This window comes from Dromiciops gliroides, chromosome 4, assembly GCF_019393635.1.
Source record: "Dromiciops gliroides isolate mDroGli1 chromosome 4, mDroGli1.pri, whole genome shotgun sequence".
Classification (NCBI taxonomy): domain Eukaryota; kingdom Metazoa; phylum Chordata; class Mammalia; order Microbiotheria; family Microbiotheriidae; genus Dromiciops; species Dromiciops gliroides.
The window spans coordinates 337,017,172-337,032,359 of NC_057864.1; the positions used below are offsets into that span (position 1 = coordinate 337,017,172).

Genomic DNA, 15,188 nt, shown 5'->3' on the forward strand with positions numbered 1-15,188 from the left:
AGAAAACCCCAAATGGGGTCATAAAGAGTCAGATACAACTGAAAATGACTGAACAATAAATACCAATATATGGATTTGTCTCTCTATTAGAATGTAAGTTCCTAACAAGTAGGGATGTTCTCATTTTTTGCACTTGAATCTCCAGTATTTAGCATTGTGCTTGGCCCATAGTAGGAGCTTAATCAATACTTGTGGATTCAGTTAGGAGACCACATACCAGGCAAACCTCGAATTTTAAAGTCATTTACTGGTTTCCATCTTTGGTCTAGCTTTATTTCATATCATTCCCTTTTCATAAATTCTTCTTTCACACCAACTAAACTATTAGCTTCTCTCTGTTCTCATTTCATTGTCTTTCATGTGCCAAGGCCCTCATCCTCCTACAAGTCATTTTCCACCCCCACCTCACACTATTCCACATCACTTTTTTCCTGAAATCTTCTTAGAGGCAGCCAGTAGCACACTGAAATAGAATGGGGAAGACCTGAGTTCAAATCTAGTTTGTAGATACTTATAAACTGTGTGAATCTGGGGCAAGGCACTTACCTCTGGTCTTCATCAGTTCCCTCATCTGTAAAATGAGAGTAATAATAGCACTAGCTCTCAGGGTGTGGTTGTGAGGATCAAACCTATAGAATATTTGCAAAATGCTTAATACAATGCCTTAGCACATAGTAGATGGCTTAATAAATGGCTTGTTCTGTTCTCCTTAAGGCCCAGCTCAACAATTCCTTCCTCTTTCCCTAATTCCTCCACAGATTGAAAGTAACTTCTTCATCAAATTTCTTAAGAATACAATGAGTTCCTGGGGGGGTGGTGTCAATGGCTAATATAATTCAATATAACTGGTTTCCTTTGTACCCTATATATTTTATTTTATGCCCTTAAAGACATTATTCCAAGAAGGTGTCCATAGGTTTCACCTGCTGAAGAGGTCCAAGACACAAAAAGGTTAAGAACCCCTGTTTAAATCCTTTCCTGTTTGGTTTTTTTCATTTTTATGTTTTTATTACTTTTGACCTTGTATTATCCCCCACAATTGGACTGTATGCCCCTTGAGGACAGAGAATGCACTGTTTTTCTAGCTTTGTATCTGCAGGGCCTGGTATACCCATAGTGCTTAATAAGTATTTGCTGAATTTTTATTGTCATATATCAATACAAACTGATCACAAATCTCCATTAAATTAAGATTTATGGTTTATAATAAACATACTACTAGCTTTGCTTGAATTCAACAGAGGGATACTAAGACCCTGACCCAATATCAACTCCCAGATCAGCCGGCTCTAGTCTATCTAGGATGTCCCTAGAACAAATGCTCACCAGAGGTAAAGCCTCTTCTTAGGACATATCTCACAGGGTATAAGGAACAGATACGTGTGAAAGTCAATCTCAGCAAGAACACTACCTGATCCCGAGGTTTTGTTTCTCAAATAGAGTCAAAAGCAAGAATACACTTGTCAGAAGCTCTGCCGGGGAAACAGTGACCTGAACACACTGTCTGAAAAGATCCTCAAAGAATGAGTCAGTCAGTCAGATGGTGTCTAGTATTGGCTTCTTCCATAGATAGGAATTTTAAAAACAAGACAAAATTGCTCCCATAGAACTCAGCATCTTTAGGCTTTGAATTCTGAAGGACTTACAGTTACACATATGACCGGGCATACCCAGATCACCTAACATGGCATCCAGAGAGTGAAGAACACAACTCACCCACAGTGCTGGCACCATGAACTGAACAAGGAAGAAGGAAAGTACTTCTTTCCCCTGATCTCCTTCTCTTTTACTCAGACTCTCAGAAATGGGCTTAAGGGTATTTGTTTCTGTTCTGTTTCATTGGTCCTAAATTTCAGGTTATCAAGGTGATCCCCTACCATACTCTGGAATTCAAACAATGACAACCTTGGAAGGTGATGGTGCAGCCAGGTCTCCTGGAAGGGAAGTCCAGAAAAACCAGAGTTCCTGGGACTTGAGCCCAAAGGGGATTTTGGATTTGGAACTGGGTTTATATGTTCTATAAGAACTGAGCTAATAAGTAGTGGACCTAATCCCCTTCCCCTCCCCAGAGACTGAGGTGGTACAAGGTGGGAGGAGATGGATAATGCCTCCCAGGTGCTGGAGGAAAAAGTATGCACATCTGTGATTATACCTTCTAAAGTATGTATTCCTTTGTTAAAAGCTCTAGTTTTACACACACACACACTTCACCTCCAGGTTTGTCCCTACTAGTTCATTTTTGTTTCAAGATTCTCAACTATAAAATATGTTTAACATGATTGCACATGTATAACCTATATCAAATCAAATTGCTTTCTGTCTTGGAGAAGGGGAATGGGAGGGAGGGAGGAAATTTTGGAACTCAAGATCTTATGAAAAATGAATGTTGAAAACTATCTTTACACGTAATTGGAAAAAATAAAATACTATTTAATAAAAAGAAAGATTCTCAACCACATATGAACTTCTGTGCATCGATTTGATCAGGACAAGCCCAGCATACTGACATCACAGTACAATATTTTCTGTATAATACGTAGCCTAGGAAAGCAGAGGCAATGATGTTGGAAGTGCTCAGACTGAAGAAGACGAAAAGTGCTTTGGAAAAGAAGGCCCATGTCAGGGAACTGTTACCATTCATAATGGAAAAGGCCATCAGTCATCCAGGACTCCAGGAGCTCCTTGCTCTCCAGCTTCTACTAGACAGATTTTAAGGCCAATTTGGTAAAGGCAGCAGCAAAGGCAACCAAGCTAGTGGAGTAGATTATGTCCCACCCCACCCCCAAACTGGATGAGCCAAGGCCCCAGAACGGCTACCATTGTTGCTGTCTCTATGCTCTGCCTTCAACTCTGACAATTTCTAACACCAAAAATAAATGGATGTGTCATGATGTTAAACTCCAATTACTTTGCTTCATAACCATAAATTATAACATATTGAAAAGTTTACTGGGGGAAAGCAAAGGTAGAAACAATCTCTGGTAGAAAGCAGCTAGTTATGTTCTAAATTATGCTCACAAGTAGAGACAAGATAGTTATTTCTGTCAAATCCAATCATTCCAACTTGGAGCATTTAAAATATTCATGCCATGGATAGCAATGCAATGTACCAAACATCAGAAATAAAGCAAACACATGTGATTACAAGTGTAAATATATTGGTTAAGAATTTCTTCACTTCATAATATATACTGAACTGTTGGTCACTGACAGTGGAGCAAGGCTTAAAAATATTTTAGATCAGGAGAAAAAAAAAGTCTTGAAATAAATTGGCCATGCATGAACGAGAGAATAAAGATGTACTTTGCAAACCATGGTAAGGAAACACCATTATTTCCTTGTAGGTGCTTCACAGGATGTACCCATGTAATTTATTAGCATTTAAAAGTATTTTTTAAGAGGAAATGCTGTCTCAGAAAAAAAAAAAAGACTAAAGTCTCCTTAATTCTAGGATTTTCAAAACAGCTGAGCCCGAGGTCATTTATAAGCAGCTTTTATGTTGGCTGAGAAAGTTAATGGGCTGAAGTCACTGGTTATTAATTCAACAAGATGTGGACACCTAAATTGCTGTTTAATTATATTCTGAATAATGAAAAAACTGAAAAGACCCTTTAAACTATGTTTTTCTTTCCCAGATCAATTAGGAAGATGTTTTGGAATAATACGTCCAAGTCCTCCCTTTTCTGACATTTTAAGAAAAATAGAAAGGTAACAGGTGTACTACATAGAGAAGATTTGGGTTCAAGGTCTGCTTCTGACACATACTAGCTGAGTGACTTAAGACAAGTACCCCAAGGCAATTCTCTAGATTTCTCCACAGTAGAGCAGTTGTAGTTATAAACTCCCTGAGGGCAGGGACTGTCTTTGCTTTTGAATCTGTATCCTCAGAGTTCTTCTTAGTGCTAGGCAGAATAAGCTCTTCCTAAGTGCTTTCCCAGGTATGCATTCATTCATTCATTCATTCATTCATTCATTCATTCATTCATTCATTCATTCATTCATTCATCATAGGAAAAGGTTTCTTCACCCAAAGATCCTCAAACGAATGAGATCATAGATACACACACACACACAAAATTGAATTGAAAAACAAATACCCTTAGGTCTTGATTAGTGCAGCCAGGGAGTTGGAAAGTCAGAGCGGTTTTTAAGAGATGGAGGCACTTAAGGTCCAGGGAGATTAAATGACTTGACCAAAGTTACACAGCAAGCAAAGAAGATGGTGAGGTCATTAGCTAAAACTGAATGATTTTGGACTCACACAAGTATGTGCCAATTCTGGTGCCACTTCTGAAAAAGAGACTACCCCCCTTCCTCAAACCCATTAAGAATAGAATGGAATATGCATGAGTCTAATTAAAGAAGAGATGAAATGATTCCCAGATTATTTGCTGTTTACCTGGAAAAGATTTTTTTTCGGTTTATCTTCAGGAATCCTCAAATGGGCTGCCAGCCTAAAAGTCTTAGATTATAAATTAATCCTAGCAGTCTGTGTTCTGCAGTGAATGGGGGTAAAGTGACCACCTTTCTCTCTCTGTTAAGCTATTTTAAAAATTCTTATCTAATGAACAATACATACCCTACACAACCACCCCAGCTTCTTAGGATCCCTGCATGAGAAGGCAAAGATTCTCCAGGATAGAACCTGAGCCAGAGTACAAAAATCTGCCCCAGAGTTGTAGGAAGTACTTGGGCTTCCTGAAATCACAAAGTTCAAATCTCTGCCTTTGTCCTTGTTAAAGCGGATGTGTTCACTAAGGTTTGTCATAAGGTCTTAAAACAGGACTGGCTTTCTACAACTTGGCACCATTGCCTTCAAACAACTCCTTCACCAACAGAAGGAGCTAGATGACACAGTGCATAGAGTACTGGGCCTGGAATCAAAAAGACCTGAGTTCAAATCTGTGTGACCCTGGGCAGGTCACTTAACTTGTTTGCCTCAGTTTCCTCCTCTGCAAAATGGAAATAACGGTACCTACTTCACAGGGTTGTTGTGTGGTCTTAAACGACATAATTTAGGCCTGTGCCTGGCACGGGCATTTAAAAAAACTTGTTTCCTTCCTTAGTGTCTCTGGTATGACTCCTTGCCTCAACCCAATCATGTTTCTTTACTCTCAGGAATTTTCCATGAGAATATAATCAATTATTTATAATGTGTTTTTGGAAGGAAAGATTCTTTGTGAGTGGCATGGGGAAGCTTCCCATTTAATTATTTAGCCAACTTTAAGTACAAAAAGCAACATATGCTAAATTTTCTTCTTACTTTTAAGGGCGTCACAGTAGATAGAGTATCAGGCTTCAAGTCAGAAGACTCATCGTCTGGAGTTCAAATCTGCATGACAATTACTACTGTGTGATCCTAGGCAAGTCACTTAACTCTGTTTGCTTCAGTTCCTCATGGGTAAAATAAATTAAAGAAGAAAATGGGAAACCACCTCCAGTATTTTTGCCAAGAAAACCCTAAATAGGGTCACGAAGAGTCAGACAGACAGAAATGACTGAAAAACAAAATCACAATAAATAAGGCTGTAGGAAAAAAAAATGAACTGGACAGCATTGAAATCAGAAATGTCTACCCTATTTTAGAATAGCCATAAGCTATTAATTTATGTCATGATACCTTTCCTCCTAAAAGTTCTATAGGGAAGATATTCACTTTTGAAATGAAAGTGAATTAAGAGAAATGTTGTTGACCGCCCTTGAAATAACTAGAAATACTTGGGGGAATGCTGCATAAGGCTAAAAAATAACTTGTTTTTATGAAAGGCAATTCCCCCCACCATGGGCATATCATCGAACCCTACGTGTGTTACAACACCACAAACCTTTCCCATCAACATGGAGCTTTTTCCTAAGAATCAGTAAGAAACTATAAGTTTAAGAAGGTATGGGGAAAAAGGATAGAGACATGTCCTCTCCTGTTGTATTTGCCTCATGCAGGCCTCCTAGGGATGACTGATAAAGTCCCCAGAAGTCACTGCCAAATCTAATGGCCTTTTCTTTATCTTCATCCTTCTAGACTTCTCCAGCAGCATTTCACACTGTTAATCACTCTCTTCTCCCAGATAATCTCTCTTCTGTTGAATTTCCGTGATACACTCTATGTTCTTCCTCCTACCTATTTGGCTAATCTTTAGTTTCCTTTACTGGATCATCCTTTACATCCTTCCCCTTAACTGGAGGTGTACCCCTCAGGCTTTGTCCTGGGCCCCCTTTTTTTCCCTTCCACACTCTCTCTTGGGAATCTCACAAATTCCTCTGGGCAACTAAGGCCTCTATGCAGGTCACTCCCAAATCTACATATATGTACTGAAGCCTTGCCTCTCTCCCAACTCCAGTCTGGCATTGCCAATTGCCTACTGGACATTTGAAACTAGCTGTCCTATGGACACCTCAAGTTCAACAATTCCAAAGCAGAATTCCTTGTGCCTTACCCCACAAAGTCCCCTGTCTTATGAACTGACTAGCTCTGGTGAAGGGCACCATCATCCTTGCAATCACACGGGTTCACAACTTTGGAACCGTCCCTGATTCCTCTCTTTCCCTATCCTTCTGGCCTCCTCCCCATAGCCAATTAGTTGTTCAGTCATCTCTCATCCTTCCCGTCCTCTGGACTCCTATGGCCACTCCCCCAAACAGGAACCACATCACCTCTCCTGGACCACTTCCGTAATGTCCTGCCGGAAGTCTCTCTCTTTTCCTATCCATCTTAGACACACAACTGACCAGTCCTGGCCAGGTTCACTCCATGCTTTATAAGCTGCAGTAGATACCTTTAGCTTCTAGAATCAAATACAAACACTTATATTTGGCATTTAAATAAATTACTTCAGGGGGCAGCTAGATGGTGCAGTGGATAGAGCACCGGCCCTGGAGTCAGGAGTACCTGAGTTCAAATCCGGCCTCAGACACTTAACACTTACTAGCTGTGTGACCCTGGGCAAGTCACTTAACCACAATTGTCTCACTAAAATAAATAAATAAATGAATGAATGAATGAATGAATGAATGAATGAATGAATAAATAAATAAATGAATAAATAAATAAATAAATAAATAACTTCACAACCTGGCTCCAACCAAACCATGAAACATTTTGAACTCCACGTCCCATAGGCATTTCCAACTCAACATGTCCAAAAGAGAACTCATTATCTTCCCTCCCCTCCCAATATCTTCCCCCCTCTACCCAATTTTCCCATTACTGTTGTGAGCACTATCCCCTTCCCAGTTATCAAGGATCAAAACTTCTGTGTCACCCTCAACTCCTCACTCTCACTCCAATCAACTGTCAAGTCTTGCCATTTCTGCCAAGCAACATTTCTCACATACAACTCCTTTCTATTCCTATTGAAATCCTAGGTTAGGTCCTCATCACCTCTCACCTTATTACAGAAATGGCCTTTTAATTGGTGTCCTTGTCTCAAGTCCCTCTCCAATCCAATCCAACCACCACTCAGCTGCCAAAGTGATTCTCCCTACTCAATGAACAATAGCTCCCAAATGCCTCCAGCATCAAGTTCTCTCTTTGGCATTTATAGACATTGAAAACCTGGCTCGGGGCAGCTAGGTGGCACAGTGGATAGAGCACCAGCCCTGGATTCAAAAGGACCTGAGTTCAAATCCAGCCTCAGACACTTACTGGCTGTGTGACTCCAGGCAAGTCACTTAACCCCAATGGCCTCACAAAAAAAGAAAAAAAAAGACTCAGCTTGCCTTCAGCAGGTGGCCTTGCTCAGTCCCCCAAATGCCAAAGCCTTCTCTTCTGAGAGTACCTTCCAGTATGTATCTATTTATATGTTGTCTCCTCGACTAAGTATATAAGGTCCTCCAAGGCAGGGACTGTTTCTTTCTTTGTATCCCCAAGGTACTGAGCACAATGACTGACACATAATTGCCTAATAAATCCATGCCAAATAAATAAATAAATAAATAAATGCTTACTGATCACTTGTTGAAAGGGGGCTCAAATTTCCTATCATTTTAGATTCCTTTTCTTCCCATCACCATCAAAAGCCCTTATTAAGGCTGAGCAGGAACTATAGAAAGGAAATGAAACAACAACCTATATTAAATAAGTCTCTAGTAGGAGAGAATAAAAAGCTGGTTTTAGGAGATTATGAAGAAAATGGACTTCTTTGCTAAACTCCCAAGGTGCAGTAACTATATTTGAGGTTATAGAATAAGAGATAAATGTGGAAACATAATTAAAGCTTAGGGGGTGGGGAGTAAGAGAAAGGTATTTTAAACCACATACTTCTTAATTAACTGCTTGAGAAGAGCATCATATACTAAAGCAAATGCAACATTGTGTGTGTATATGTGTGTACACACACACATATATTCAAACTTTAAAACCTCATCAAACTTTTCTTTAAGAAAAAGTATCTGGGTGATGAAACCAAATAAAATGCTATCCCTATGGACAAAAAAAAAAAAGAATGTTCCCATACTTTCTACACTTGTGTAATCTGGTGTCTCATTTGCTTTTATATGGAAGACTGGGAGCCTCAAGGCTGTTCAGAAGCCTGTCTCACAGTGGCATTCTGCCCATGGGACTTACAGGGCATGTTCTCAATTTGTTTTTATTTTTAGTTCCATCTGCTAATGCAGTTTGAAAAATACCGGTCCTCTCTCCACCAGGGCAATTTTTCCCACAAGTTTTTCTAAAGCTGTAATTGTCATTGCCTGTCCTTATGAGCTGTCAAATGGCAAACTCGTCTTCCCATGCTCAGTGCAGAACTAGATTCGTGTTTATTTTCAGCTCTTCAATCCTGACTACCTGTAATTTAGTATCTTATCATTTAGGCACTGTGGTTGTATGTTTTCTACATTGACAAGCCGGTCTTTCTCAGTTTAGGCCTCAAGTTCTCTTGACTTTGTTCTTAACTTTCCAGTCTTAGAAGTCAGAGAAGAAAACAAAAATACACATAACTTAAATAATGCCAATGCAGGAAATTAATTATTGTTAAAAGACTGATGGTTCAAGAAGGGGAGGGAGACATATCTCACCTTAATAGTGGGAATAGAGAAGTGTATATTTAAAGCAAAATGCAACCTCAAAGGTCATTGACTTCAATCCTTTCAATTTATAGATTAAAAAAAAACTGAAGCGAAGGGATGTTAAATGATTTGCCAAAGAAATTAGGATCTGAACCCAGGTCCAGTGACCAGAGTCCCCTTTCCCTCACTATATCTTACTGTCTCTTGTTGGTGCTTTTTGTCACAACTAATAGTAGTACAGTTGGATTTGTTTTTCCAGTAGAGGTGAAATTGTTTCCATTGATCTATTGCCCTCTCTCAAAAAGTGACTTTAGCACAAAGTTCAATTCAACATAACAAATATAACAAGTTGCAAGTTATCAGGTTGGAGATGCAGTTTATGAGCCTGGTGCAGTGGAAAGAGTATGGTTTCTGGAGTCCCAGGTTGTTGTTAAATCATTTCAATTGTGTCGGACTCTAGTGACCCCATTTGGAGTTTTCTGGGCAAAGACACTGGAGTGGTTTGCATTTCCTTCTTCAGATCTTTTTACAGATGAAGAAACTGAGGCAAACAAGGTAAAGTGACTTGCCCTGAGGACTGAACTAGAAAACCTCTAAGATTCCTTACAGCTCTAAATCTATGACCCTCTGACTAGAGGTAAGGGGTGCAATCTGTGAGTACAAAATCAAGCAAAGCTGACTAATTCACACTAGCACTGAAACCATGACCTGAATGTGCCTCCCTCACCAGAATGATGTTCTAACCCAATGAGCAAACCAGCCCTAGATACTTTTCCAACTATAATTTATTGTACTCTGGGTTTTCTCACCTGACAGTGAGCAGGGAAGTATTTGAAACGTCCGTATTTTGCATTTAAAGAACCTTTATTATTTCACAAGACTCCTAGGGACACACGGAAAACACAATGTTTACATTGATTTTCCAGCAGCAGTTGAGGCTGTATATACACTTTACATTCTCAGAACTCCAGTCACCTCTGGTCACTAACGGCAAATTAAATATTTTGGTTTTTAAATAATCATGGATAAAGTAAGGTGCTCTAAAAATCTGGCTCAGATACACTTATTTTGTTAAAAAACAAAAACAAGGGGCAGCTAGGTAGCGCAGTGGCTAGAGTCCCGGCTCTGGATTCAGGAGGACCTGAGTTTAAATCCAGCCTCAGACACTTGACACTTACTAGCTGTGTGACCCTGGGCAAGTCACTTAACCCCAATTGCCTCACAAAAAAAAACCCAAAAACAAAAAACAAAATAACCATAGAACTTCCCAATAACAACATGAACCCCCAGCCACCACTTTCATGAAATACCATGGCTGAGGGTAAATGCACTCAAAGGTAACACTAACGTGAAAGTCTTTTATTTTAGCTTGGCATGCTCTGGTCCCAACATAGCAGCCAATTCCAGAAACCACAAAAGCTATGGACTGAAATAATAAAGTTGTAAAAGATGCTAGAGTATCAGTGGAAAGAGCTGCCCTGACACATCTGGAGAGGAAAGAAATAGGCAAAGTAAGAGCAGATTATGCTCATGGGACACATGAAGAGCTAACTTCAAAATGAGAAAAACTACACCCATATCATCAGTCACAGGATCTACAGCTGGCAGATAACCTTAACTCCCACCTACCCAAACCTCTCCTTTTACTGATGAGGAAGGTGAGATCTGGTGAGGTTAAGTGATTTTCCCAGACTAGAGTAGACAGAGCCTGCATCTGAACTCACATAAGACCTCTGATTTTAAACCTAGCGCTATTTTAGCTACAATGAATTAATGAAAAGATCATAGTGGAGAGCTGTAAGCAGCCTTACAAGTAATCTTCAACATTCAACAGGGATTTTTAATAAGCACTTACTAAGTATGTGGCAAGCACTGTAAAAGGTGCCAAAGCTACAAAGACAAAATGAAACAGACACTGTAGATCATTGGTCAAAACACCTTCTTACAATATTAGGGAACTGAGGGCCAGAGAGAGGCAAAGTGAACCATGCCCAAGGAAGTACAAAACAGATTGCTTCATATTAGAGGGGGAAAGGAAGTGATAGATTTATCAAGGAAGGCTTCATGGAGGAGTAACTTTTGAGTTGGACTTTAAAAAGACGGATAGAATTCAACAGGTGAAGGGAAAAGTGGCCATTTCAGTCATAGAGAACATGATCATTTTGTTGTTGTTCAGTTATGTCTGACTCTTTATAACCCCAAGGACCTTACTGTCCAAGGGATTTTCTTGGTAAAGATACTTTAGGGATTTGCCATCTCCTTCTCCAGTAAATTAAGGCAGAGATTAAGTGACTTGCCCAGGGTCACACAGCTACTTAAAGTGCCTGAGGCTGGATTTGAACTTAGATTTTACTGATCAGCACTTAGCATAGTGCCTTACATATAGCAGGCACTCAATAAGTGTTTATTGAATTGAACTCAATTAAATTGGGCTGAAAATACCTACTACTTAATTCCATCCTTTCAAGGATTAATAAGGAACTTTTTAAACATGAAGTCTCTACAGCTACTCTGCACTTACTGGTGATACTGAGAGAATTGTAGAAGATGAATTAATGAAATGCAAATAATTTCCCCATTTTAGCCAACTGATCAAGGATCTTAAGACATTTACAGAATGTCTGAGTTTAGGGAATGGACCTTAGAGGTAATCTCCACCAACCCTCTTTTTATAAATGAGGAAACTGAATTATAACTTAAGCAACAGTAAATGGCAAGAATTTACCAGTATCACTGATGAAAGCAACATGATAATATTAATTTCTCACTTACTCCCCCCCCCAACTGTGATGTCACAATTTGGGAATTACTGCTGGTTAGAGCTCTCATTGTGACATAATTTCAAGATTTTCATAAGGGCAAAAGACTACTTTTAATTTAATATAATGAATAATGGTGTCATTGCTTCAAGGTTGACTCAGGAGTTTGAAATAGCATTATGATAGGTCCAGCCACACCATCGATGGATTTTTGCATCCATCTTATCACACTGGTGATATCAGGCCTTTTGCCATCTCCCCCATCTTTAAGATGGTACTAAAGAGAAGAGAGTGGTGAACGAGAGGGTATAATGGAAATGCCTTCCCTTCTTATTTCTTTATATACTAGACTACCAAGGCAGAGACAGGTCCAATCTGTGAGGTTAACCATTAAGGTGATATTTTCCCCCAAATAAGAACACATGGCTTTCCAAAGAATATTCCTTTTGCAAAGTCTTGTTAAAATCACACTTTTCTAGGATCTCAATATGAATATGAGAAGACCCCCCCCCAAATTGTGGAGGTAGGAACTCCAAAGGTGTTACACATCACACATGTTTTTGACTTTCTCAATACATCTTTCAGTGATGACTTTTTTTTTCCCTCTAAAAAAAGAATACTATTTTATTATACGGATGGCTTTTAAGGAGAGGAAGGAGCACATAGGATACTACGGGTGAGTAAGAAACAGAAAACTCAATTAAAAATTTTAAAGTACACTCTTCTTTTCTTGAAATTAGGAATATGGATAAACATTAACTCCCCAATATCCTGGACAAGTCCCCAGCTTCCATGTCACTGCTTGATTATGCCTTTTCTAGGCAGATGGAGCAGCACTAGAAAACATGTTTGTGACTGAGGTCAGAGTGCCTGGAAAGATTATTGAACTCCTAAAGACCAGCAACTATGGGAGCTAAGAGATAAACTGGATTCCCTGATTCCAATCTTCTACCCAGTCCACCAGAAAGGGGCTGTAATCCCTTCCTCAAACCCATGTCTTTTTTTTTTTAATTCACAAAATCAACTTTTACTGAATTGATGAGAGGGAGTCCTGCTCTTCTATAATCCAAACAGTAGCTTACTTCCATACAGCGATTTAAGATTTTTCCAAACACCCTTCAATTTACTCTAAATCATCTTTTGGAATTCCCTTGCCTACTATGAAGAGAGCAGGCATTTAAGTGTTTTGGATTCCACCGAAATCCCAGGATACGGGAAAGATCAATTCTTGTTCTGGCTCAAACCTCTGTTAGGAAAAACAGAACAGAGCTCTGATAATAACCAGAAACCTAACTTGGATGCTCCGAATGTCAAAAAGTTTAAATCTTACCCAAGAGGCCTGGAAATGCACCCTTTTACTACTTCCTTGTCCCAGTTTTCTACTGCCAAAGAAGTGCTGTGATTTCTCGACTCTGAGAGGAGTCAGTTTCCTCCCCCCAAAAAAAACTTGCAGACCTTTATTGTCCTGTTCGAAAAGTCGCTTAAAAAAACATCAGGATCTACATTCTAAGAGAAGCGAGCAAAGCCGGCTTCCCAGGATAGCACGTGCAAGTGGGCACTGCCCAGCTTTCCTGATGCAGGATGTGACCCAAGGGGATTTTGGTGCAATTGAAGCTAATAGGAGCTAACAGCTTTTTCAGGTTCACAAAGTGCTTTACGTCCATTATGTTGTTTGATAAAGCAAGGGTGCAGTGTGCATGGGGTATTCGTTTTTTAAATGGGGGGGGAAGGGCAACAGGGGTCACCCCCTCCTTCGGTTCCCTTTGGATTGGGTTAGAAAACGTTGCAAGACTGCAAAGGCGCGACCACCGAGGGCGGGAACGTGCAAAAGGGATGGGGGTGGGGGGCGAGATCGGGGGAGGACAGAAGCAAGCGCCCCCTGGCGGCGGGGCGGGCTCGAGCGCCTGCCCCGGGCTCGCTGGGGCTTAACCCAGAGAAGCTCGCTTCCTCCGAGCATCTGTTTGCCGGCGGCTTCTCTAGGTTCCCAGTGCCTCAGCTCAAAAATCTCACCCTAGACTCCGCCCCCTACACACACACACACACACACACACACACACACACGGTTCACAAACACACACAGAAGTCGGCTCCGCCCCCTACACACACACACACACACACACACGGTTCACAAACACACACACACACACACACACACACAGAGGTCTGCTCGCTCCAGCCCATCCTCGAGTTCTACGAATTCTTCCGCGGCTTTGGCGGCAGCGGCAGCAGTACCCGAGACTGCTCCATGTCCGCAGCCGCGCAGCCGCTGCCGCTGCCGCTGCCTGAGCTCGGGCTGCTCCATAGCTGGGGGGAGCGGCTGGGGGTGGGCGGAAGGACTGCGCGAGTGGGGCCAGCCGGCGAGCGGAGGGACCGGACCGTTCCACTTCACGCTCCCCCCTTTCCCAGCCGCCCTCCCCTCCGCCGGCCGCTGATGGAGGGAGCCTCCTCGCGCGCTCGCGCTCGCGCTCCGCCGCCTTTCAGGCCCCCGCCGCACCCCCCACCCCGCCACACCCCCACCCCCACCCCCACCCCGGCGCGGTGCTCCTCAGTACGCCATGTAGCCGAGTGTCTGAATAGGCACAAAGGGAGATCGCCGCACAATGGGGTGAAGCGGACCGCGCGAGGAGCCGCGGCAGCGGCAGCCCGCGGCGCGTCCCGTCTAGCTCCTACCCCCGGTGCAGCGCTGTTCCTCTCCTGGTGGGGATGGGGTGGTGCTCCTTCCGTGTGCACCCCGTCCGAATCGCACTTAGGACACCCCTCCTCTTTCTTTTCCCGTCCCCTCCCTGCGCTCCGCCCCCACCCCCCGGCATGGATGTTGCGGCCACTTCTCCCAGACGCCCCAGATCCCGGGCTGCTGTGGCTGCCGCCGCAGCCGTTGCAGCCGCTTTTTATTTATCTCACACACTTACCTGGGACGAGTTCTGTACTTTGCAAGAGCGGGACCCAGTCGAGTTTGGGCGCTGCGCGTGTTGGGGAATGGGGCCGGGGAGTGGGGGGGTCCACAGGAGAAGTGGGGGGGGGGGCCCCAGCGAGGGCGGCCCGGGGGAGTTGCTAGGGGTGGCGGGTGCCGTGTTTTTTCCCCTCTCTTTGTGTGTGTCCGTGCGCTGCGCTCATCGCGTGACGTGACGGGACTCGCCGTGTGTCATTTCCGCAACAAGGACACAGGGAGCCCCCGCTGCAGTGGAACCACCAATTCCCCTCCGCCTCCCCCGCCTCGCTCCCCCCCACCCCGCGTCCTCCCCCTCCCCTGGGCGCAGCGGGCACACGCGGGACGAGCGACTGCGCTCGGGCGTGAACAGCCCCGGGGGGAAGCGCGCACAAGAAGGGACATGTGGTTGGGGAAGAAGACTTTTTTGCCGTTGATGCCAGGCGCCTTTAGCGCGCTGCTCACGTGGGATGGGTTTGTCCGTTTCCAGTGAAAGCGGC

General features: G+C 42.6%; 1 protein-coding gene across 1 annotated transcript in view; it reads right to left on the reverse strand.

Annotated features, from left to right (window-relative positions):
- The window catches only part of BEND3 (BEN domain containing 3), a 74,514-nt gene extending 59,757 nt beyond the window's left edge, over positions 1–14,757 (reverse strand). Inside the window, exon 1 of the mRNA XM_044005037.1 lies at positions 14,672–14,757. The gene's annotated coding sequence lies outside the window, so the exon portion shown is untranslated. The remainder of the gene's footprint in view (positions 1–14,671) is intronic.
- Between the last annotated feature and the right edge of the window lie 431 nt (positions 14,758–15,188).